The sequence below is a fragment of the Triplophysa dalaica genome, chromosome 4 (genome assembly GCF_015846415.1).
Source record: "Triplophysa dalaica isolate WHDGS20190420 chromosome 4, ASM1584641v1, whole genome shotgun sequence".
NCBI lineage: Eukaryota > Metazoa > Chordata > Actinopteri > Cypriniformes > Nemacheilidae > Triplophysa > Triplophysa dalaica.
This window is the reverse complement of record NC_079545.1, coordinates 16,206,485-16,232,060: the sequence shown is the minus strand read 5'-3', so window position 1 is coordinate 16,232,060 and position 25,576 is coordinate 16,206,485. Positions and strand designations below refer to the sequence as shown.

Below are 25,576 nucleotides of genomic sequence, written 5' to 3'. Positions count from 1 at the left end.
ATTTGGGAATAAGTTGCAGAAACATTTCTCTAGACGTTAGTTTTGGAACGTCTCTTAAAAACAACAAAGAATGCGTTCAGGTGAGTTTTGTCGGGTTTATGTTAAGGTTAGTCTGTGTGGTTACTGCTGTATGTTTTTATATTTGACGGTAGACCTGACAGAGCGGCGCTATAAGGTGTCAAATTACAGTTGTGCGTTGCATATAAGACAGAAGTTACAAACTGTCTTGTATTGCTTCTAAACTTCATGGTTTATTATTTAATTTAATTATTGAGCTTAATTAAGTGTGCCTTGTTATTGCCAATATGTTTAACTGGTGTAATTTATTATTATGTATATTCATATCTTTGTTACTGTTTGTTATAACTACTACACCCAAATCAGTCTTGTGAGTGGTGACAATAAATAGGTTGTTTTCATAAGGCAAGTGGCCCCTCATTTGGTGTCTAACCGGACAGTCTTTAGTGGGATAGTATCCTAAGCCAGCTGTTAGTTCTATGGTGAGGAGCTACTAGAGAAAACACATTTCTACAACGGCCTCATAAAACGTAAATTCACACAAACCACTCACTGACCTCACATGAGGGACAGGCACCATCATTGCATTACCATTGCAGTTCTGTAGTCTTCTCTACCCTCACACAGTAATATTTTTGTTTTATCAAGCAGCTCAACTGCATGGTGATGTTCTAGGGATAGGTTGAAATCAGTCATGCGGTGTGTATATGTGCGTTTCTGATTGTGTATCAGACTTGGCGTGTGTGAGAGAGACTGCAGTCAGCATCATGTACACAGGGTCAACCGCTAATTTTAAACGTCCAGTTACTCAATTCCTATTATTATATTTCCAGGCCAAAACATTCAGGGCTAGTCTACAAACAATCGGGGATAGAGCCCTGAATAAATAGAGCTAGCGACGCCCATGGTTGGCTTAAAAATTGAAGGCAGCAAAAAATTTTTTACTGTTTAACCTAAAGCAAGAAGTTGGCATCTATAGATGATTTCAAAGCAATAACATAAACAAATGTTACTGCTGTCACAAATGAGGTTCCTGAGGACTCTTCCATTCACCACCAGAGGGCTCCCTCCCCAGAATATTGAACCTATTTGGACTCCATTTCCCACATGCCTGTTGCTGATTACTTGAACACCTGAACATCATTGTGGGAGCTATTTAAGTCATGTGCACTCCTTGGATCTTTGCGAAGTCTTGTTTGGCCCCGGTTAACATTTCTGAGCTGTATCTCATTCTAACTTTCTTTCTGTGTATTTCCTTTGGATTGCCTATACCGTTTGTGTTTGTTTGCTGCTTGTCTTTGGACTCTGATCTCTGGTTACTGGAATTCAAGATTGTCTGCTGCCTGCCCCGACCCATGCCTGCTATTGGATTACAAACTGTCTTGCCTTCGATATTGTGTTTGCTGGTGATTGATTCTGCTTGTACAACTTTGGGTTCAATAAAGCTGCACATGGATCCTCAAGATGGGAGTGCTTCATTACATAAGACTTCGCCAACCCACGATCCAGCAGCTATGGAACAGATTTCTTCAGAATTATCTGTCCAGGCAAACCAACCCGCCATTCATCAACATCAGCTGACTCATCTAACCACACTAACGGAGGAACTTGTCAGGACACTTCAAACGCTGAGATTAACGCCAGCAAACCCAGTACCCGTTCAATCACAGGAAGTTAATCAGACATTATCTCAAGTGCTACCATCTGTGAACCCTCGCCTGGCTTTGCCTGATAAATTTGACGGCGACACAAGTGAATGTAAGGGATTTTTATTACAGTGCTTTTTGTTTATCAACCAACAACCAGCGACGTATTCATCACACTCTAGTAAGATTTCACTAGTCTGTTCACTTCTCAAGGGCAAGGCTCTAGAATGGTTGACGGCGGTCTAGAGGCATGACGGTACAGCTTTTCCTACATTTGATAACTTCCTGCTGCGGTTCAGGGAGATTTTTGAACATTCTGAAGGAGGCAAGGATGCGGATGACCGGCTACTTGAGTACTTGCTTTAACATTTCGCACGCTTGCAGCACAAACCGACTGGGTGGAGAGCACATTAAAACTACTTTTTCGTAAAGGGCTTAGTCTAGAACTTCAAGCTGAACAAGCCTGTAGAGACGAGGGAAGAACACTCAGTCAGTTCATTGATCTCGCAATACAGATTGACAATCTCATTCGTTCACGTCGTCCGATTCAAAAGACGACATCCAGTACTTTTATCCCTTTTTCTACACCTCCGGCAGAACCTATTCAGCTTGGTTACACTCACCTAACTCCTGAAGAACGAAATCGCCGACTACGTTTGCATCTGTGTCTTTACTGTGGTCAGGAGGGTCATTTGATAGCAACATGTCCAACGAGACCATTTCGACATAAAACATCATCGGTGAGTCCGTGCGTTCAATTGCATCATTCTAACTCTTGTATGAAAGTGTCTGTAATGTTGAAAGTAGAGAGCAGAGAGATCGTCTCATCAGCCTTAATTGATTCTGGGGCAGCGGGAAATTTCATATCACAAGAATTTGTTCAACGACATCGACTTCCGTTAACTGGTTGTATTTCTCATTTGTCAGTGGAGGCGCTAGACGGACACCCACTCGGAGATGGAAAGATTGCGCATGTCACCATCTATTTACAACTGGTAACTTAGATTATGCACACTAAAATTATACAGTTCTACGTCATCACATCAACTCACAACCACATTTTTCTTGGTTTACCTTGGTTACATCAACATAACCCGCTCATCTCACGGAAGGAATGTCGAATCATGCAATGGGATCCTATGTGTTACTCCAAGTGCATCACAACCAACTTGTCACTTCCCATTCAGTCTGCCACAGTAAAGGTTGAATCTACCTCTGAACTTCCTCCTCACCGACCAGTAGACTGTGCCATAGACCTAGTCCCGCACTCAATAACTCCCAAGTAGAGCTGTCGCGGTAACCGCTGTTTTGCACTACCGCGCTACTGACAAGCCAACCGCAGGGACAGGAACGCAACCGCAGAAACCGCGGCAACCACCTTTTTTGGGTATGGCATTAGGGTATGCTGTTCTTTTTTACACCTTTGCATTCTGCAATGAATGTTTAATAAACTAATGACGAATACAAGTGTTACGTGTATCATTGTCCCACCAACTGTTAGTATCGGGTGTTTTAAAGATGGACGCAATGGCAGGTGTCATGTAACGTCGCCAGTTTGGGAATACTTTGGGTTTGAACCGAAAGGGAGAGCCAGCTAATTTAGATGAGCCGATTTGCAGAAAAAAGTTGCCTGTAACACGAAACGCAGCTGCCTTCACACGCGTCAAGTCGCGGAGCAACCTCAAAAATGACAGCCGAGGCCGGTACCAGTCGACAGTTAGGAGTAGCTGAATCCTTTGCAAAATCTATCGAAAACCGTTGTGAAAGGAACACGCATAAATGCCTTACAGCCGCCGTTACATAGTATCTAGTTGAGGAAGTGGTTCCATTCCGCACGGTCGAAAAAACGCTGTTTAAGTGAATGCTTCAGAAATTCTACAAGCAGTACGAGTTGCCAGTTAAAACCTACTTTACAAGTAAAAGCCTATTTATTTTGATTTTATCTTTTCATTTGCTGTATTTTGATTTAAACTGTTGTATTTTATAGGCTTGTTTAGTTTTTTCATTTTATGAAAAAAAATTTCCTTCGACATATCTAATGCTAATCTTCTGCCTGAATCTATAATCGTGGCCCCTATTCAATGGGATATTATGACCGAGCTGGCACAGGCCAATGCACAAGAGCCCACTCCCCCTGAATGCCCTCATGACAGGACCTTTGTACCGCTGGACTTACGTAAAAGGGTAATTCTACATGTACATTCTGCCCCCATCTCTGGTCATCCTGGAATTACTCCCACCTACCAACTCCTTCAGAACAGCTTCTGGTGGTCCACCATGCGTGCTGATACCATAAAATGTGTTCACGAATGCATTACTTGTAACACAAACAAATCCTCCAAGCAACTACCAGCGGGTTTACTGCAACCATTACCCACTCGCCGTCCGTGGTCCCATATTGCCTTTGACTTCATTACGGACCTTCCTGAGTCTAATGGTAATACCACTTTACTCACTGTTATTTATCGTTTCTCCAAGGCCTGTTGTCTCATTCCCCTTCCCAAACTGCCTTCTGCACTGGAGACAGCAGAGGTTATTTGTAATTCCATTTTTCGTTTTTATGGTATCCCTGAAGACAATCTAATGGAAACACTGAACGTCTTAATCAAGAGATCATCCATTTCCTCAGATCGTATTGTCAACAAAATCAAATGGACTGGAGTCGTTACCTTATGTGGGCAGAATACGCAGAGAATTCACTTCAGAAACCCTCTACAGGACTGACGCCATTCCAATGTATACAGGGTTTTCAACCCCCGTTTTTTCCATGGTCTGGGGATCCCACCGAGTTACCTGCTGTTAATAGCTGGCTTCAGAGAAGTGAGGAGATCTGGAATCATGCTCATACACACCTTCTACGTGCTGTCAGGAGACAGAAGATGCAGGCCGATCACCAACGCCGTCCAAATCCAGTATATACTCCAGGTCAATGGGTCTGGCTCTCCACTAGAGATATTCATCTCAGGTTGCCGTGCAAGAAACTCAGACCCAGGTATGTGGGTCCTTTCAAAATTATCAGACAAATTACACCAGTTTCTTTTCATCTTGAATTGCCATCTAATTATCGGATCTCTCCTAGGTTTCATGTCTAACTCCTGAAACCCACTGGTGGTCCGAGAGCGGGAGAGGAGGAGCAGACTGGTGTTCGGGGTCCCCCACCCATCCTAGTGGATGGCGAGGAGGCGTATCAGGTCCACGACCTTCTCGATTCCAGGCGCCGGGGAAGAATCCTACAATATTTGGTGGATTGGGAGGGGTATGGGCCGGAGGAGCGTTCCTGGGTTAACGAGGTAGATTAGGTCCTTGATCCCACTCTCATTGCAGAGTTTCATAGAGCGCATCCGGAGAGACCGGCACCCCGACCACGTGGAAGACCCCTGCGTCTTTGCCTCCTTGTGTCAGGAGCCGCTCGCAGGGGGCTCTGTCACGAATGAGGTTCTTGCAGACTCTTCCGTTCGCCACCAGAGGGCTCCCTCCCGAGAATATTGAACCTATTTGGACTCCATTTCCCACATGCCTGTTTCTGATTACTTGCACACCTGAACTTCATCGTGGGAGTTATTTAAGTCATGTGCCCTCCTTGGATCTTTGCGAAGTCTTGTTTGGCCCTGGTTAACATTTCTGAGCTGTATCTCATACTAACTGCCTTTCTGTGTATTTTCTTTGGATTGCCTATATACCGTTCGTGTTTGTTTACTGCTTGTCTTTGGACTCTGATCTCTGGTTACTGGAATTCAAGATTGTTTGCCGCCTGCCTCAATTTACGCCTGCCACTGGATTTAAAGATTGTCTGCTGCCTGCCCCGACCCATGCCTGCGATTAGATTACGAACTGTCTTGCCTTCGATATTGTGTTTTCTGGTGATTAATTCTGCTTGTACAATTTTGGGTTCAATAAAGCTGCACATGGATCCTCAAGATGCAAGTGCTTCATTACAACTGCGCATGTGTCAGCAGGTTTACTGGACACTGTATAGTTTATTTCATGTCCAGAGGTGAACGGGTAAGTGGACCACAAATCAAACAGGTAAGTTATCCCGGGTAACAAATAAAAAATCCACAAGTAAACAGGTACTTAATCCACAAGTGAACAGGTACACGGGTAAAATATAACTACTGGGTCGGCACTAAACGAACATAAGCACGAGTAGACCTGAGAAAGAACATGGGCAGAAATCGGCTAAATGGTCTACAGCTTTGTGTGCAATTATGAACGGTGTGGCTTGAAAAGGTTTATGAGTAGTGTAGTTCAAAAGTCTGGGGATCGTGAACGGGTGAATCTGGAGAGGGATGCTGGTGCAGGGGATGTGGTCGACGTAGGCACGCTTTTGTACCCCAAACTCAAATTCCAGTGAACATCCCCAAAGTATAGGGTCCCTGCATATTATTTCTTAAAATATTACAGTAAAACAACAAGTAAATTATGTTAGCCTGCTAGTAAAAAGTAAATTTTGAGTTACCAGAAGAAGAACTGTTACTTGGCTAAACATAAATGTGACAAAGTTGCACGACCAATTTAACAAATCGTTTATTTAATAACAATAATATACAATTAAATAAACAAATTGTTTATTTCATATAATTATTAGACAATAAAATAGTGATATGAATTAAATTAAATATACATGTATATTATTATAGAGTACATAACATGAGATCATGAAAATTACATTTCATGCAGTGTGTAATGTTGCCGTGTTTAAAAGTGAGCAGTCTGCCAAAATGTAAATCCGAAGGTAAATGAACAACAAAGTTATTGGCTTGGAAGAAAGGCAATCGACTCTGAATCACGCAAAAGAGTCGTACCTAGTCTGATTTGCAAAACCGCCACGGATTTACGTCACTACATTACATCACTATATATACGTTTTGCTAGGACTGCCCACAAAAATTAAACTCTTCTCCCCAAAACACAGTAGCTCGTGAGCCTCATTTGCTGTAGACCGTCTGACCAATCACATCTGACTAGGCTAGCGGAAAGGAGGGGATTAGACAGTCAGTCAAGAAGTAAGATAAGAATAATTACCTATTATTAGGAAACAATAGTGTTTTTACACATTCTCTGTACATAAACTTGTTGTTGGACACTCCATAAACCAAAGAAGAACCTTAAAAATACCTAGTTATGTACTCTTTTACCACTTGCCAGACCAATGAACAAACACAGTTAATTTCGGGCCAGGCGTGTGCGTCCGATGAAAATGTCTAGGTGTTGCACATTGACACAAATTAAATCAAATTAGATGGTTTCATTGGACACAAACGCCTGAGCCAAAGTTAACTTTCAGCCTGTGTTTGGTTAAAATATAGCAATTTTTATTTTATATTTTATTTATATTAACATTAATTTACAGTAATATTTTATTGTATATTAATATTGTATTATTTTAAATTAAAACTACTCAACATTTATTGATTCTTTGCAGAGGTCTCTTGGAAATTAAGTTTGGGTGTTACGTTTGTTTATGTTGTTGCAGCTGAAACCATCTATAGATCAGTTTATATGATGCAGATATTGATGAAGAGGTGTGTAGCATGAATTTTCCTCATTTCTTGAACGCTGTAATGACTTTCAAATGTTTATTTATGTCAATTGTTCTTTAAACCTTGTTGTTTTGTGTGTGTGATTATTTCACACTGTATATACTTACAAACCCTGGATTAATGTTTTTATTTACATATTTATGAGATCAATATAATTGATCGGGTGAGTAGTGTGTATAATTGCAAATTAATGTGGTCGATGACTTTGATAAATACATGTCGCGATAGGCACAGGATGTTTTAATAACTGTTCATTTGTAGAATCGAGCCTTTGGTATAAAAGCCGTACTGAGCTATTTTTTGACAGAAGTACACATGCTTTTTGTGGTATTAAAAGCAGGTTTGGGGATATGTCGGGGTGAGGCTAGAAGTGTCTGATGAACCTATACGACCTGAAATCTCGGGTATGTAAGGGAGATCATTTCTGTAGAGTATCTAATTCTCAGTCTGTTAAGCATTAATGAAATATGTGACATTTATATACATATTTTTGTTCCCCATTTCGCCCGACTAGTTTTCATATTAATGAATTTGTATGTAATTATAATTTAATCATTTCGCTTCCCTTCAGCAGCCTAAAAGACCCAGAGGAAAATAACTTTGTATTTCCGTATGCAGCATTAATTTATATCCCAGCTACAGATGTGGACTGAATTGAATAAATTGGCCTCATGTTTTTATATGTGCGTCTGTCTATATTGCTCTTTTCAAATGTTAAGAGCGGAGTAAAGCTCTAATTTCTAGGAGAATTGGTTTGGAGACGCCCTGTTTAAATGTGTCTCGTAGAAGACCGACATACACTTTCTGTCTGTCTGAGAGCCTCTGACAGTCACTCAATCTTTCCCAAAGCTGTGCTTGGACTTGGACATGATGTGAGCATGAAAGCTTTAAGCCTGGGGTTATTTGTCACATGTCAGGATGCATAAACACACCGAGGACAGTTCCTCAGGTACAATAGGTTTTCTTTTTGAAAGTGTATGTGTTTATTCTGGCATGTTTTAGAGGCAGCACAAACAGCATATCATTTGTATTACAGCCTTTTTTGCATTATGAGGCGAACAGTCTGTTTCTGTAAATTATTTCAATTTAATATGTGGAAATGTATTCTCAAGATCAGTGAACATGCTTATTTATCAATCAAATCAATATTAAATACAGATACAGAAGCTGTAAACAATGTACTTGATATTGTAATATCTTAACACGGTGCTTTGATCCTTTGTCACATGCATAAAGTATAAAGAGTATAAAGTATATAGAGTAAATATATATATATATATAAAGTATATATATAAAGAGTAAGTAAGGATAAAGAGTTAAATATTTATTATTGTTATATTGTTATAAGAGTGGTGCAAGGGCAGATGCTTCTTATTAATGTTGAAATATGCATAAAAGTCAATGTAGTTTGTGAGATAGCAAAGTTTGCAGGTAAAGTGAAAATTCGGCATGTAAACTGTGAAAGAGTGCAATTTGACTTTGAATGTTTACATGTGCAGCATTGCTCCAGGTCTGTGATATTTCTGTCATCATGCTCTCTGTGGCTCGGTTTAATATGGTTAATGTTAATATTTAGAATTATAGATCTGAAGAAATATTAGAGATCTGTTTGGTATAAAGTAATATTGATTTTTATATTATAGTAGGCTTATAGTGAATGAAAGCTGGAAGTGTAAGATCATTTTTTTTCAGTTCAGAATTTGATTAATTTAATATTTTATTTTTGAGGTTTGATTATAGTGCTCTTGTCTGTGCAGTGTTTAATATGTGCTTTGAGAGGTAAAACTCACAGAATACCTGCAGTAACCAGGTGGGGGTGTTATAGTCCAGATGTTGAGTAACTCAGCTCTGTTTTAACAGAAAAACTGATGGTTCTTATCTCTGATATTCTGTCACAGAAACAGCATTTGAAACAATAAGAGAAATCAAGACAGTTTGAAGCAAAATGTTTCACATGCTTTTGTTTTTGTTTTGTTTGCTTCAATTATTTGATGGCAAGCTGACTTCATACATGCACCAAAAAGCACATTAGCAACAGTTTTAGTTACAGAAAAGTTAATTTTGAAAGCTTATAAATTGCTGTCTGTAACAATTTACAAAAAGACTTAATGCATTGACATTTAGGTAATGCTGTGAAATAATAATCAAAGGTGTGTGAAATTTCTTTTGAGCCTCTATTGACAGAAATGCAATATAATATTCACAACTATGTGTTCATGTGTATAAAGACCTTGCATAAAGAAGCGTTGTGTTTTTATAATTTTAGGTTGAACTATCTTTTATCAACGCATACACCCGGGTCCCTTTGCATGGAATATCATGGCCATGTTGTTTCTACACTAGCTTTTAACGGACAAACTTCTCAACAGAGTGCGAAGATGACTTTTTAGTCCCGTGTCAGTCACCATAGTGCTTCGATAGGGAGGGGATGTGTCTGTATTGAGTGATTAGTTGCAATTCGCAATCCCACCACTAGATGTCGCTAAAATCACATGTCATTTAATGTAATTTTATAAAATAGAACTTTTTAATTGTATATTCATAATAGTATCGAAATATAGTTAATTCAATTTATAAACTAAACATTGTGTTTTGGTCTTAAAACCAAATGTATTTATTATTGCAACTGAATTAAACCTTATTGTAAAGTGTTAAATTGTTGTCTAGTGCATTGACATTCACACTTTTTATATCCAGTTTCAAAAACACTTTCGAGCTTCTAGGTGTGTTATGTTTATGTGTTATGTATATGGTGTCTTAGAATAGAAGATGATGAAATCACGGAAATAGCAAATCTATTGTTTTACAAGTTTCTCTTTGTGTCTCATGAGATCTCAGTATAATTTAGCAGGTTGCTGTGTACTCTATACTATACTCCAACAGTGGTCTCATTTGTGTCTATTTCTATTAAGGAATTTTAGGAGAAATCTGAGATTAACATTAATTAGAAATCCACGTGAAAGTGCTTTGATATGTGTAGTATTATCATGAAGCATTGGTTAGTGTTCTACACTGTTTGGTACACAGAATGGAAGATGCATTGGAGACCAAACATGGCTCTGTTTCTCTCTGCCATGTGTTCTCCACAAATGTTTTAGTAATTTACACCCGTTGGAATTCTCGTGAAGCTGCGTGGAAAGCTGTTCCAGTCATAGGCGTCCTAAGAGGACTGACTGTTCCGTCTCTCCGTGCCAAGACGCCTGCTTCTGAAACCGGAGAGATGGGTTTTCTGAACGGAGTATCCAGGTAACAGCTTCATGGGAAACACATAACAAAAGCAATGAATTGTTAATTGATGTGAACGGCCCACGCTGCTATTACTTTCTATTTAAAGCTGGATTCCATAGATCTTCATTAGCTTCATATGTGAACCGTAATGATTTTCCGAAACCATAGACAGTTTTTTCTTTTTTATAAATCACAAGTGTTTTTTCTCAACCTGGATTATCCAGCAGTTTTCTTTTAAATGACGTGACTTACTAAATACGGCAGACATTTCTTGGATGTGTTACCCAAACATTGGCACGCCACAGACTGTTTGAGGTCGAGAAGAAAATATGCTTATTCAACCGATCGTACAGTTTAATCTCCATAGATTCTGCCGCTTTTGTTATGTAAATGTTTTGGTTGTTTGTGTCTAAGCAGATGTGCGAAGAGTTTATAAAGTTGTCTGTCTTTGTTTTTATGCAGCGCGGAGGACCACATCCAGACCAAGAGGTTTCTTTTTCAGAGCTCAGGAGATTTGATTTGAGTTCTCTGTTGTTTTTTATTGAAGAAACAACTTGGTCTAAAAATGTTAAATAGTAACTAGCATATGTTTTTTTAGGCCCTACTTTGGTTTATGGAGTGTCCAACAACAAGTTTATGTAAATACAATGTGTTTAAACACTTTAATGTCGTAATAATAGGCAGTTATTCGTACCTTACTTCTTGAGTGACTCTCAAATGATTCGTTCCGCGATTCATCCATCTAGGCCCCGCCTACCCGCTAACCTTGTGTCATGTGATTAGTCAGATGGTGTAGTCTGTTGTTATTGGTCAAACGCGTTCACCATTTGTCGAAAAATGGAACCCCACTACCATCATTACAGTATTACGGTTTACATATGGTTGGATGTCACATATATTATATGTGTAGCTAGAGATGGCGGCGATTTTACCGTACCAATTTGAGCCCGAGTCTGACGAGGAAGAAGACGCTAATCCACAACAAACTCCACCACGACTGGAGCAGGACTGGAGTCAGTGGCAAGTCACAACTATAGTCATAAAAACTCCCAGTGTGACAACATGGATGTTGTGCTTTTGCTCATCAATGAAATTTTTTTTTTTCTTAAAATACTGTTAATACGTAGGTAATACTATTATTTCGTCTTAACTGTGCGTTGTCATGGTACACAGAGCATTTCAGAAAGTCGACGTTATGAAAAATTATTGTAGTATCACCCAAATATATCTATATAGGTGCACGTGCGGCAAATGTGTCAAAATGCAGTTAATAGCAAGATAAACAAACTGTAACACACCAGAAATAACGGTACAGGCTAATGTTGGCGTTATATGCATAAGCTAAACACAGACATAAGGTACAGAAATATTTCTTGAAGTTAAGACAAAAATGAAAAGTCACACTTACAGGTTGTGATTCGGTGGAGCTAACAGGTCCAAATAGAGTTGGTATTTCCCCCTCTTTCAAGGATTGTCGTTTCACACACCCTGCAGTGAACTAGAGTCGCAATGATTATTAAACCAATGTTCGGTGAAAAGAGGCGCGCACAGTTGGGCTTATACTCCTTTGGTATCGTTTGATAAACGAATTGTAACCATTTTTCCCTCAGACGTTCTTCATTTGGTAGTTGAAATAAGACCGACTGTGTCACACCGTAGAACACAGACTCTAGACATGATACCCAGGCATCACGAACGAGCGATAGTGTTTGGGGGAGGAGAGATACGTTTTCCCGGCAGTCTCAGCAAAACGTAGGCGGGGACTATGTATAGTGACGTAGATACGCGGGTGAACTAGTTCACGTCTCGTTTGTGCGATTCAGAGTCGACTCCCATTTTTACAAGCAAATAACTTTGTTATTTATTCACCTTCGGACTTACAACTTGGCAGACAGCTTACTTTCAAACACGGCAACATAACAGACTGCATGAAATGTCATTTTCATGATCTCATGCTACCTACTCTTTAAGGAGAAGTAAAAACAAACAAATGTGAGTGTAATTGTTGAAATCCATGAGAAGAATGGAGGTGTAAAATGAATTTAGATTGTATGATTTGGGTAAGTTTGATGAGAAATGATTGAGTTCATATTGACATCTTTTATAATCTTGACTTTTGATTGCAGACTTGACAGATCTGAGCTCAGTTTCACACATTCTCATTAGAGTTTTAGAAGAGAAGTCAGCAGAGACATTTGTCAGATTTCTGACCGTTTTCTATGAGGAGAAATATCTGAGACGCAAATGAGACTTGAGCAAAAGTTTCCATCTGCTTTTGATAGAAGTAATTGAGATAAATAGATCTAGTGCTTTTTCCTTTTTATGAGACTTTGCAGACATCCGGATGAACCCTGGGCATGATTGGATGGCAGATCTGAGAAACACACGTAAATGGAAAAGAGAAGTGTGCGCTTCTCTTCCATCTCATAATGAACGGAAATACGGAGTGGGTGAGTTTACAAGCATCTGACTCACATTTGACACACCTGCTGGTAATAATTTCAGCTCAGAAGAAAGAGGGATGCAGATCGTGCCTTTTTCACGGAAGATAAAAGATTGTGTCTCCTGGGTACCATGATGCCATCCACATCAACCATGGGTTGTAGAAACACAGCATATTTCATCTAACCATGGGTCGAAACCCAACAATTCCAATTCACAACCTTGCCACTACATGCCGCAACAATCTCCACATTGTCACTTTAAAGTCCCAGTGAAATTACAAATTACAATGCCTATTTTTATGAATATTGAAGCGTTTATTGTAGTTTAGTCAGGGAACCAAAATGTCAGTAGTCCGTACCAATACCAGTAAAATTCCACGGTACATATGCAACATTTACAAAAGAAAACTTAAATAAAGGTATCTGTGTATTAAAATAGTAAATGGAACAGATAGATTTTTCATTGGTTAGACTTAAATTTGGCATTTTGAACCTAAAAAGAGTTAAATATTCTAGAATAAAAGCCTACACAGTCATACATCTATTGTTTTCTAGCACATAGATTTCAGATGTATACAATAGCCTACTGTAAACCCCACCATCTCCTCCCATTTATTTTAACCTATAACAGTTATAAAAGCATTAAATGGTTAATAATGACACTGGATTAGCCTTGGCACTAACAAATGAACACCCAAACAGGGACGTTCATTTTAATGTAACATTCAGCTTTACATGCTACAGCTTTCAGAATGTAACCACTAACAGATTCGAAACTTACCACTTGAACTGTATAAATAAATTCGGATGTTTCCACCTTTCACCACAAATCTCAGTTTTCTTTGTGATATGACTTAAATCTGAAGTATTTCTGCGTGTATCTCTTGTGGATCAGAACCGCGCTTATCCGCTCATCACGTCTTATTGGGCCCATAAGAAGTTTCCGACAACCTGTCAGACAACGCATCAGTACCAGGTAGACCCGAAACGTCAGTGGTACCGGGGCCCGGTTGCATAAAGCACCTTAAGTGTAATTTTCCCTTAAGTGTACCCTTAATATACCTTAAGTTTTACTTAAGTTATTACCCTATGGTCTTTGGTAAAGGGAAATCACCCCTTACGTGTCACACTTAAGGGAAAAACTTAAAGTGCTTTATGCAACCCGGTAAATATGAAAATTAGGTACTGTAAACCTTTTTTGTTTTTAGGTAGCGACTTGGACCCAAAGTACCGGGAAATTGGACAAAACTTTAGTTTATTGTAAATAGTTTATCAATGTGGGTCATTCTCTTTTAAAATTATTTTGCCTTCATAATCTTGAGTTCAAATCTGGCACTTCCTTCCTGTAATGACTTTCTGTGTTAAATGACGTATGTTAGACGGCTTGGGCGGAGCATCCGTTAACTTCCCCTTCAACTGTCAGTCTGCTGCCAGTTCCATTTCAAAATGCAACGGCTGTTTTTATACATCCAAACACATTGCAGCGAAAGACGAAAGCACCTATTTTTCTCATCAGAAATTCCATTTCACTGGGAAATTTGTCAAAACATGTAAAAACGTTCGCAACTTCCGTTCACAGGGACTTTAAGAACAATCAAATTGACTAAGTCATTCCAACTTAACTTTTTTAAATGTTGATTTTTAAAAAAACACAATAGTTGAAATTTCTCATCTTATTTTGAGAACTAAATGCATTTCAAATGTTAAAACAGTTTGTTGAAATGCTAATAAAATTGACTGTACTTAAAATTTTAAAGGGATGGGGACATGGGGAAGAGCCCTATAGAAAGAAATGCAGTTACAAAAAAAGCACTATTTCATCATCTTAAGGGTAAATAAATGTGGGAACAGAAGGAACTACAATAAAATCTGCCGGTGAGAGTCCTCTGCCCATCAGAGCTGTATAAATGAGGGTCTGTGTGTGGAAAACATCAACATTCTTGAGCACCTGTGTCTGAATCTGGCAAGAAAACCTCCCCAAGAGTGAGCGAACACATCTGACTGCTGTACGCTAATAATGTCAGAGAGATATATGAAGTACAGAAGTGGAAAATAGAAAGTGCACCTTATGGTATCGGAAGATCTTGGAGGGACATTGAGTTTTGCCAGAGTAAGCTGATACTGGAATATTAAACTGTAATTCTTGAGTTCACCTGCACGGTTCGTCTGAAAAGGACAGTTCACTCCAAAACAAAAGAAAAATCATTTATTTACCCTCCTGTCAGTCAAAACCTGTAACCTCTTTCTTCAATGAATCACAAACATCTTCTTTTGTGTTCTGCAGAAGATCGTCATCCAGGTTTAAATTTTCAGTTTTGGGTGGACTGTACTTTTTTTAGATAAACTAAATGGAATTTGTCAAAATTATAGTTTTTTCCTTTGTGGCAAAAATCATTAGGATATTAAATAAAGATCATGTTCCATTAAGTTTTGATATATTTACGGTAGGAAATGTACTAAATATCTTCATTTTTGTGAGTGGATGCTGCAAAATTGCGGACAAAAATGATGGGAAACACGTCTACAAACTTCACCTGCTTTTGCCCACTCTTTAAGAATTACCCACTCAAGTTTGGTATCTATGTAAAGCTTAGAGTTTCAGCTTTCGAGTTCATTTACTCTCCACAACGTTATTACAGCGCTAAGCCAATAGAGAGCGTTAAAACAAACCAGCTTCTTCTTGGTAACGGCTTGCTACAGCGCTTCTGGTGGACAACTTAAAGGCGATTTTCTCAAGATTTGGATTTTTTGCACCCTTAGATGCCAGAGTTTCGAATAGTTTTATCTCGGCCAAATATTGTCCTATCCTTACAAACTGTACATTAACGGAAAGCTTATTTAACCTTTAGATGATGTTCGGATGACCCTTATGGCTGGTTTTGTGGTCCAGGGTCACATTTGTTTGTCACAAAGTTTTTGGGCCCTGTTCACTATTGAATACCTCATACACTGTTGAATACGAGAAATGGTCACTGTTGAAATGTCAAAATCATATATGTTGTTGACATAAAGATAATTTCTTGACATTAAGGTGCCTAGTTGTCATCATTAAAATACTTTAAAATGCCTTTAGACCTTCACATTACAGTATATAAGAATTAGGAATCCAAGTTCCTCTGTTCTGTCATAAAGGGTCAAACCTGAAGGTTCCAGATCAAAGACTTCGTATAGAAATTGATATTTTTTCCCTGAGGCTTTTTACACCTTGGAAACTTCACTAGCTTCGTGCCAGGGTGTTTAAAGACATAACTGTGAGTGGTTATAGCCTCATTTATCTTCCCTGAGCACATTTGAACCAGTAACGTTATAAAGCCGTAGAACCACACGTGTAGCTTCAGAAGCCCTGATTTATCTCTTCCTCATGGATGAGCTAATGAACTATTGGCCTGGATTTGCAGACTTTGTTTTGGCAGACGGAGATGATGTCACGTTTTCCATTGTCTACAAACTCTGTGGGGGATTTTAAACATCTTGTTTGAGGAGTCTACAGAGGGCTTTGCAGTTTTTATCCAATAGGTTTAATCTTAGATTTTATAATTTCATGATTTTACTTTTTACACTCATCTTTCATGGTTTCTTAGAGAACCTTTTATATCCACAAAACATTTCTGCATGAAGGGTTCTATAGTTGAAAGTAAGAAAGAAATAGTTCTTAAGAATCTTTGATCACTAGATTATTTGCGGACACAAATATGTTATTTTGTGGTATTGCTTTTTTAGCACCTTTATTTTTAAAATGCTGTATGAACCATAAATCAGTTTACATTAATTTCCTTTAATTTTATTTAAATAATAAGTTTATTTATAATGCATCAGAGAAACAGCATTTTTTGTTTGCTTGTTTTTATTGTGTTTAGTGTACTCTTGAATGGCTTCGAGAATTTTTGTCGTTTTTAGTTTTTTTTTCACAGATGCTGGGTTTGTTGTGAGCCCTGAGATGAGAAGAGACGTTCTGTGAGGAGGAGGAAGGGAGAGTCTGACATCATCACATTAGGATTCAATCATAAGAGCCTGGAAAGATGAGTAAGTCTGATTCTAAATAAAGATCACTGAACATACGGCTGAAATGCATTTAAAAACACAGAAATCAAATTTTTTAAACATTCAAAAGTTTAAGGTCATTTTCTCAATTAATTAAAAATAACTTACTATTTATTTCACACTTCACATACACGATTACATATCTCATCAAAATTATGGAATAGCACAAATGACTACAGGACTTTTTGTGTGACTTAAACTATATGTGACACAGTCTGTAAAATCCAGGCTAAAGTCTCAAACCTAATTCTGAGATAACGGCAACAAAGTTTGATGTCAAGCATTCATTTAACTGTAACTTCAATCTTTGACGTGGGCATATTGAGTCAATATTAAAGATATCAAGATTATATTTTCACAGAATGTTTTTGTACATTATGTAGGATGATCTTAATTAGAAAACAGTAAATCACAAAAAAAGTACTTAAGTTGGGGTTGATCGGGTCACAAATGTACTTTAATATATATTCAGTCATTTGGTCAGCTTCTTCAGGTCTGATCCTGAGATGCTTTTTAAAACCATTGAAATATTTTACAATGTATTCTGGCATCTTATTGAGTATTTTATAGCTACTTTTTATTAATTGTTTCGGCCAAGTCATCCATTTCAAAAAGAATTTAATTAAATAAAATGTCAGTTTTGTGATGTTTGCACAATTATATTTTTTTCTATACAACTTGTTTTAGGCCTTTAAAAGAAATTCTGGCAGTACTTTATCTGTTTATTTTACGGACATTTCCTTTACTGCTAAAATGTAATTCAATGCAGCGCAAAATGTAAAATACAGGTAAAACAATTGTACTAAATGAAAATTCATTCATACTAATACTTAATACTTGATGCCCTATTTTTACAGCTTTTTTTAATTGAGGTCAAAATATTTATAACCATAATAACCAATGATTTTGGTCGTGTATATATTTTTAAATACAGCCGCAGAAAAAAATGAAACAACACTCCAAAATTATTTCAGCTTCTCTGAGTTCATAGGTACATGTAAAAGTATCAATTTTGTTTCATTCTGTGCACTAGTGACAACATTTTTTTCACATTTCAAATGAAATTATAGTTTTTATTCACATTTTTCTCAGAAAATTAAAATGGACAGAATGGATGCAATGTTTGCAGGTCCAAAAAATTGCAAAGAAAAGAAGTTCTTACATTGCTGTTGGCTGACTTCATGTATTCCTGAGGTCTGTTTCTGTTGAAATTGACAAAACATGCAGAACTGAAAAGCCGGGTCAATACTTGAATTAAATGGATCTTTTTCTTTTGCAGGCACACACGCACACACATCATAGACAAGCTAAACAGACAATTTGTTGGGTAAGTGGAGCTGTGCGTTCAGTAAAATGACTTTTCCAGATGTCTCTCACCTTTGCTGCAGGTGGGAAGCAGAACAGAGAACAGACGCTCTCTAACATGTGTTGGGATTAAATGGGCCTGTCAGGTCAGAGTCCAGCCTTGGGCTGTGTTCAATAAACAATTATAAATGCAGGACAGAGGGAATAATGGCTGCTGCTTAGGATTGCAATCGAAAATTTTGAGTACAGTAGATGTTGTTAGCAGATGCGGTCTGTGTGTAATTTTTCGCATTGAAACTGTAGAGTTCTGAGAAACTATAGTGTTCAATAATAACTGATAGACGCTGCTGAAAGGAAAGATTTCAGGAAATTACTTTAATATGTGGAAGCGAGCATGTGGGCTGCACATGGATCCATGAGAAGAAAAAAATGCATTTGGGTTTCACCTCATGAATTAAAAAATCACAACCCAGGTTAACAATGGCTTTTGCAAAAAAAACTAATTATTAAACATTTCACTTGTTCAAGTTCACTCACCGGTCTACAATGTTTTATTCAGTTTTAAGATTTTTGCCATTGTATTACAATTTTGGAATTTGCCTGCCAAATATAAAAGGGAAAATTAAAATTTACTGGGACAGCAAAACAACACGTTTTCACGTTTGGTCCCCTCAAGGCCCCTTTAAAAGCATTATTTTAGGAAAATTACTTTTCTAATGTTTACGTTAATTTATTTCTGGTGTTATAAAATGTTATTTTTTAAAAGCTATTAAGCTTTTGACATTTAGATGTTCACAAACTTTGATTAAACATCTTTGGTTAGATTTAATCAGTGCTATGAACGAGGCGTTTTTCATTGCTACATTTTTGTGTCACATATTTAATTACTATATTTCTCGATGCAATTATGCTTTTATAGTTTAAATGTTACAAATCACATCAAAGATGGCTATATTTAGTTTCTTTCTGAGTGACACAGCATTGGTATTGGCTCTATAAGAACATTTCTGTCTGACTAACTCTTGAGTTTCTTGCTTTGTTTGTCTTTACGGAAACGATAATATAAACATAGCTCAACAGAGTAAGTGCACCTTCTTTTAAATTTGTATTTTAAACAAAGTGAGAATGTGTTTCACAAACATATTGGAAATATTTAAAAAGTGATAGAAAGCAGATAAAAAATCAGGAGATTTGTGTGTTTATTATATGTTATGCTTCATGAAAATAAATGTAATTTGCTCCGAAGTTTGCTTCAAAGCTTTAAAAAAATAAATCAGATTTTCCATTCAAAACTCTGTTATGGATGGTTGTGGATGGTTGCTATGCAGTTGACAAGGTGTTTCTATGAGGTTGCACGATTTTGAGTATCACTGATGTCTAGCTGCACTTTAATACAGAATGTGAAGTTATTAGTTCACTATTAAGTAAACTAGTGAGTAGATTTTAGACAATTTTCTTGTTTTTATATCATCTCTTTCCCCTCCTCTATTTCTATACTGTTTTTATTGTTTCTGGTGTTTGCAGTAACATATATTTTCTGTAAAAGTAAAGTTTAAGAGAACGCTGATTTTACATGGTCGTAACTCTGATCCAACTCCAAAACCAAAAAGCAACCGATTGGTTAATTGCAATTTATTCCACAACCATAAAAGCATGTGGGCCAGTAATGATGTGAGTGACCATGACAACCAAACATTTAAATAAGCTCCTTCAAAGGGAAAAATATTTGGTGCTTTTCGTCTCGGTGACGATTCATCACAGGCTTAAGACGTGAAGTCAAACATTAGTTAGGAGTTGCTTATCTGTTTGAGTCAATGTGTGTTTGTGATGGTCTCACACTCGAAGCTCTTGTTAATGCGGGATGTGATCGCTCAGATTTTCAAATTCACAACTCACATTTTGGATTGTTAGGTTTTGCAGAGCTAATTCTTTGTTTTCTTAAGGTTTTGCATGTGTTTGCCAGTCTGATGATCAGAAAGAAGCACTGAGTACAAGTTGAGTTATTCTGTAAGTAAATACAATTCATTTTAATAAAAAAAAAATGCATATACAGTTTAATATATATACATCTGTTTATCACACTGGCCCAAAAAAATTGTTGTATAGAAAAAAGCAACACAAACATTCAACAACAAGTCATGTAGTATAGAATAACATGACTAAATGAAACATGCTATATTTTTGACTGATTTATGCAACATAGATCCATTTATATCATACGAGTCAGAACTTACTCTTTTCTCTAAAATAAATAATATTTTTTATGGATAAAGGAGACCCCTTGGCCACATTAAACAAGAGCAGAGCAAGTCAGCAGATCTCCAGACGTCATGCCCCACCACAAATAACCGACGAGTCGGCACGATTTCTTTCATGCAGAGCCCCGCTGCGGTGAAGTTTCTGCTTTAATCAGGAATGGTTTGGCTGAGAAGGGCATCTTTACTCAAACCCTGGACTTCTGTGTTTGGCTGTAAATCAGAGGGTGAGTTATCCATGACCATTTCTCCCTTTTCTTCCGGAGTTTAATGCTTGCATGCAAGTGGACAAGGAAAACTTACAAGTAAATCGAACAAAACAATAGACAATATAACAAATAGCGACAACCTGCTTGTTCTGTGCGTTTGTCGCATCTCGGCGCGCCTCATCCAGTGTGGACAATATTTGAAATTATAATGGGTTCTAATGCATTACTTATGTCTTTTGTCATGTCGCGCCTGTCGCGTCTGGTGTAGACACGGTGTAAGTCGCTTTGGATAAAAGGGTCTGCCAAATGTATAAATGTAAAATGGTATCAAATAAATGTATTTAGTTTTTATAAGCAGTTCTTTATATCCTTCCTTAAAATGATTAAAATAAAGCATGCAAAATTAAAAAAATAGATAACTAGGGATTTCTAAGGTCCTACTTTGTTTTATGGAGTGTCCAACAACAAGTTTATGTACATAGAACAGGTGTAAAAAAAACTCTTATTTCGTAATATGCGCAGTTATTCTTACTTTACCTTTAGACTGACGCACAAATGATTCGTTCCCCGATTCATCTGTCTTATCCCCTCCTTTCCGCTGCCTAGTCTGATGTGATTGGTCAGATGGTCTAATCTGCTGTGATTGGTCCACCGTGAATGAGGCTCATGAGCTACAGTGTTTGGGGGAAAAGAGTAAGTCGGGGACTATATGTACGGACGTAAATCCGAGGCGGTTCATAAATCGGACTAGGTACGACTCGTTTTACGTGATTCCGAGTCGACTCCTTTTTTTCCAAGCCAATAACTTTGTTATTCATTCACCTTCGGATTTACAACTTCGCAGAATGCTCACTTTTAAACACGGCAACATTACACACTGCATGAAATGTAATTTTTTGATCTCATGTTATGTTCTCTTGAAAATAACTTTGCCAAATTATTAACTATGCTATTAGCAACAGACTTGCTTTCCATCATGATGGAAATTGGCAACTTGTATTTCATCTATATTCTGAGTATTCCACTCGTAAATATGACTTCACTTAGCCACTCATTTGCTCTGAACTCGTGTTTACGATGTCTCTGATTCCACTTGAAGGCATTTGCATCTCAATGAACTGTTTCGGTGTTTTGTGAGACTTTGATGTATTAGAATTCACTTTGTGACCATATATTAAAATAATGCAAAGTTGTGACAAGCACTGTAAAAATACATTTGAATTGTGATTTCAGAGACAGAAAACTGTGAAAAGCAGATAAAACGGTTATGTGCTCTTTAGATAGCTAACTGATTTACATCTGGTAAAGAATTGATCCACGTGTAAAGAGAAGCAGTGTCATTCAGCTTTGAGTCACTGACCTATTTCCATCGACTGATTACTGTGTATTCATATTGATTCAGACCCATCTGATATCTGGATCAGACCGCTGCAGATACACTAGCATCGTGTCCAATGTTTTTTAAACCGCTGAAGATTTGGTCACACGGCTTTGAAGATGGACGTCAGGACTCGACTCGATTTGTCTGTCTCGTAAGCAAGAACACAAATCAGTAAGTGTTGTTTGTAAACTGAGCTGTTTTCCTGATTCTCTACATGTATACACACAGAGGTGAAGTAACTGCGGTGGAGATGTGCAGATATTTTTATAACATCATCATAAACTCTTTTGGGTATTCAGAGTAAACACTTCGGTGTGTTTTCAGCTGAAATGTAAATCTCACACTCGATGGTTTCTGATCTGCGGACGTGTAGGTCATTTATTCAGTGAACTGATCCAAGCGCAGGCATTGAATGTATAGTGATAAATGGGGTCATGTTATACATTTTCTTATTGCTTCTGTTAGAATTCAAAACTTATAATTTTTGTACGTAAATGTGAGTTTTTAGGACGTCGCTGGCTCACATAGAGTCTATAAAGTAAAAAAAATACTTTGTTCTTTGTGTGAAGCCCATCAATCTGATCATTAGTAAATTCACAACATCGCTCTTATTGAAATGTTGTGTGGTTTTAGATTAAGTGGAAGGGAATAGAAGTAGTTTGGGAACGATCTGTTAGTTTGGTCTGACAGGATCCTGGACCCGGCCGGACGACACCAGCTGGATATTGTGTTTGTAATTTGTGCTGTTCTGTCTTGTCATCCAAATGGCTTCTGTCTTACTGTTAATCTCCATGGCTTCTGTTGTTGATTCTGTTCATTTATATTCCGTGGCCGTCTGGCCGAAGGAAGAGAGAGAGAGAGACAGAGAGACATTTGTTGATCATTTTCCTTTATTTTTACTCACCAAATTGAATAATATGTGCTGGACTCTATGATGTTTATAACATGTCGCATCGTAACATATTTGACATTTATCAGATGTGTGTTTATCTTAAGTAACTTTAAGTCCTCAAAGGGAAGCTCTTAAGTGCACAGACTTTCTATGACATTCTTTCTACAGTGGAACACAAAAAAATATATCTTAACAAAATATCTTCTTTTGTATTCTAATGAAGAAAGTCATATATGTTTGAAATGACATAAAGAAGCAAGCATGCATATTAATTCTGAAGGGTTGAGTTAATGGATAATAGTTGGATGTGACTCATCTTTACTAAAGGTTACTCATAGATTGGTGATCTTCAATCACATTAATGATGGAGGAAATAAAGAACAGATGCATCATATCTAAGTATTTGCACACGGTGAAAAGAAACGCTGGCTAGTGGATTTGATCCAGACGCATACATCAGATACAGACGATGCAGTTGTCAGGGAGATGTAGACATGTTTTCATTGGTTTGGTGTTATATTGTTCTTGGAAATAGTTTGGCACAGATAGCGTCATCTCCTGATGCATTTAGAAGTTCATGTGATTTAATTGTGTCTCTCATTTAGTTTTAATGACAGAACCACTGGAGTTGGTGTGGACTTCACACGTGGTACACAATATAGCGTCTAGTGTCTGGACATCAAATGTTTCATTAGCCACCTACTTTAGGTTTCTTTAGTCACCTAAAGTAGAAATACAGGCAGAATTTACATCAGAACTATTCTTTGTCTTATGAGGTTTTAAACAGATTTGAATTCGTCTCAAAGCTTCGCTTCAGTTTAAACTTCATTTCACGAGCAAAGACCATGCCACTCTGGTATTTGAATTATTTTATTGAATGGATATAGGGATGAGGGGAAAGGAAAGGGGTAGGATGGATGAGAGGTTGATCTGAGTGTCCGATGTCGTCAGTTTAGTAGGGGTATTGTCTCTGTTTTGTACTGCCGAGCGATGAGGACCCCCCGATTCGACCTAGAGGAGAGAGGGAAAAAGTGGTTAGTGGTTGAAAAAAAGGGAAGGGAAGGGAGGGATGAGATTACGAGATGAACCGCGCATAAGGGTAGAGTAGAGCCGGTATAATTAAGCTACAGTCTAAAAAATATTGTGACTTAACACATATTTTTATCATTTTAAGTTCTTACAACTAATTTATATTCTAATTTAATCAAAGTCGCTGTTTGCATTTACACTTTTTAATTTTATATCTCAATTAACAAAATTCTCAATAACAATTAAAAGCAAGAGCTGATTGTGCCTATAGCATCTCCAATAAGGCATTTGTGGCAATTTTCGAACCATATCCTAAGCAAATGCTCTATCCTTCAGGACAATGGTAACCTCTTTAAACATAACCAAAACCCTTTAAATACCAAGAGAACAAAATATTAAACATTATTAAGTGTCATGCTATTCTCATCTTGATACAACAAGCATCAGTCATATACCCTCAACTGTAATAGATTAAGCTAAATGATTGAACATTATTTTAAGCTTTTCAAACACTTGACACATGAGTTTGAACTTGTTTACGTATGTTAAATGGTTTGGGTCATGAAATCCTGATCTCAATGGTGTTGAATAATTTTGTCAACTAGCCAATTACTTAGTGACTGCAAACTAAATATTGTTGTTAACACAAACACAGATTTTTAGCTTAAAATTACACACAATATTAATCTTAAGTAATAATCAACATAATTAAGTCAGCACAACTCATCAAAATAGAGTTTCACACTTAAAAGTTTAAATTTACCAAAAATGTTGAATTTTTTACTCTGACCAATTCATTAAATTACTTTTAGAGTAGGGCGAGAGGTGATTGGATCCCGTGGCTGAGAGAGGCATGGTCCTGCTCCCGAACCCATGCTAACTGATTAAACCCTTAAACGCTGTCTGCGTTTGGGTCCTCTATCTCGGCACCTCACCTAAACCCTGACACCTCTAACCATATTTGGAACATCAGGTTCCAAAGCAATTGTACTGACACGTACCCCCACCTTACTTGCGTATACATTTGGGCAGTCTTAGTCAAATCATACCAGGAACTGACATAGATTTGTGGGGGTGTGGTTACATGAGGCGTTTCAGGCAGGTCTGAGTGACCATTCGCTTTTAGATAGATTGCATCTTTTGTTCAGACACTTACATTTTTAAAATTTTACATGTTGAATAAATGCATGGGCAATTTATAACACACCAAAGACACAGAAAACAAGACCATTTCAGAGACCAATTTTCTGATTTTAAAATGTACTATTTATAGTTTTCTGTTTAACTAAATCAATGACTTTTGTTTCATTTTGTGAACTACTTTATATACCATATTACTCCAAAATTTCAAACAAAATGTATTTTTGTATTTATTTGCAGAAAATGAAAACTGGAGAAACAGGTGAACATAACAGAAAAGATGCTCTATTATTTCAGACAATAAAGAAAATAATGGAAGTTAACTTTGGGCCAGTCAGCGGGCGTCCGATGAAACTGCTACTAAACAAATAATGTTTGAGTTTGCACCACACGGTTTGGGTAAAATAATGTCTACTTTCAAAGGTTAAAGTACAAAAAGACGCCA

The 25,576-nt window shown here is 37.5% G+C and overlaps 1 protein-coding gene across 2 annotated transcripts in view; it reads left to right on the top strand.

Annotated features, from left to right (window-relative positions):
* The window catches only part of tnca (tenascin Ca), a 73,415-nt gene continuing 47,839 nt past the window's right edge, over nt 1–25,576 (top strand). The window contains exons 1-7 of one of the 2 annotated variants that reach the window (XM_056745345.1): nt 1–80; nt 12,763–12,885; nt 16,777–16,902; nt 18,200–18,247; nt 20,169–20,232; nt 20,499–20,707; nt 22,092–22,241. The gene's annotated coding sequence lies outside the window, so the exon portion shown is untranslated. Of the gene's footprint in view, nt 81–11,250; nt 12,886–16,776; nt 16,903–18,199; nt 18,248–20,168; nt 20,233–20,498; nt 20,708–22,091; nt 22,242–25,576 lie in introns of those variants that run through there. The other variant, XM_056745346.1, reaches the window with a different exon arrangement.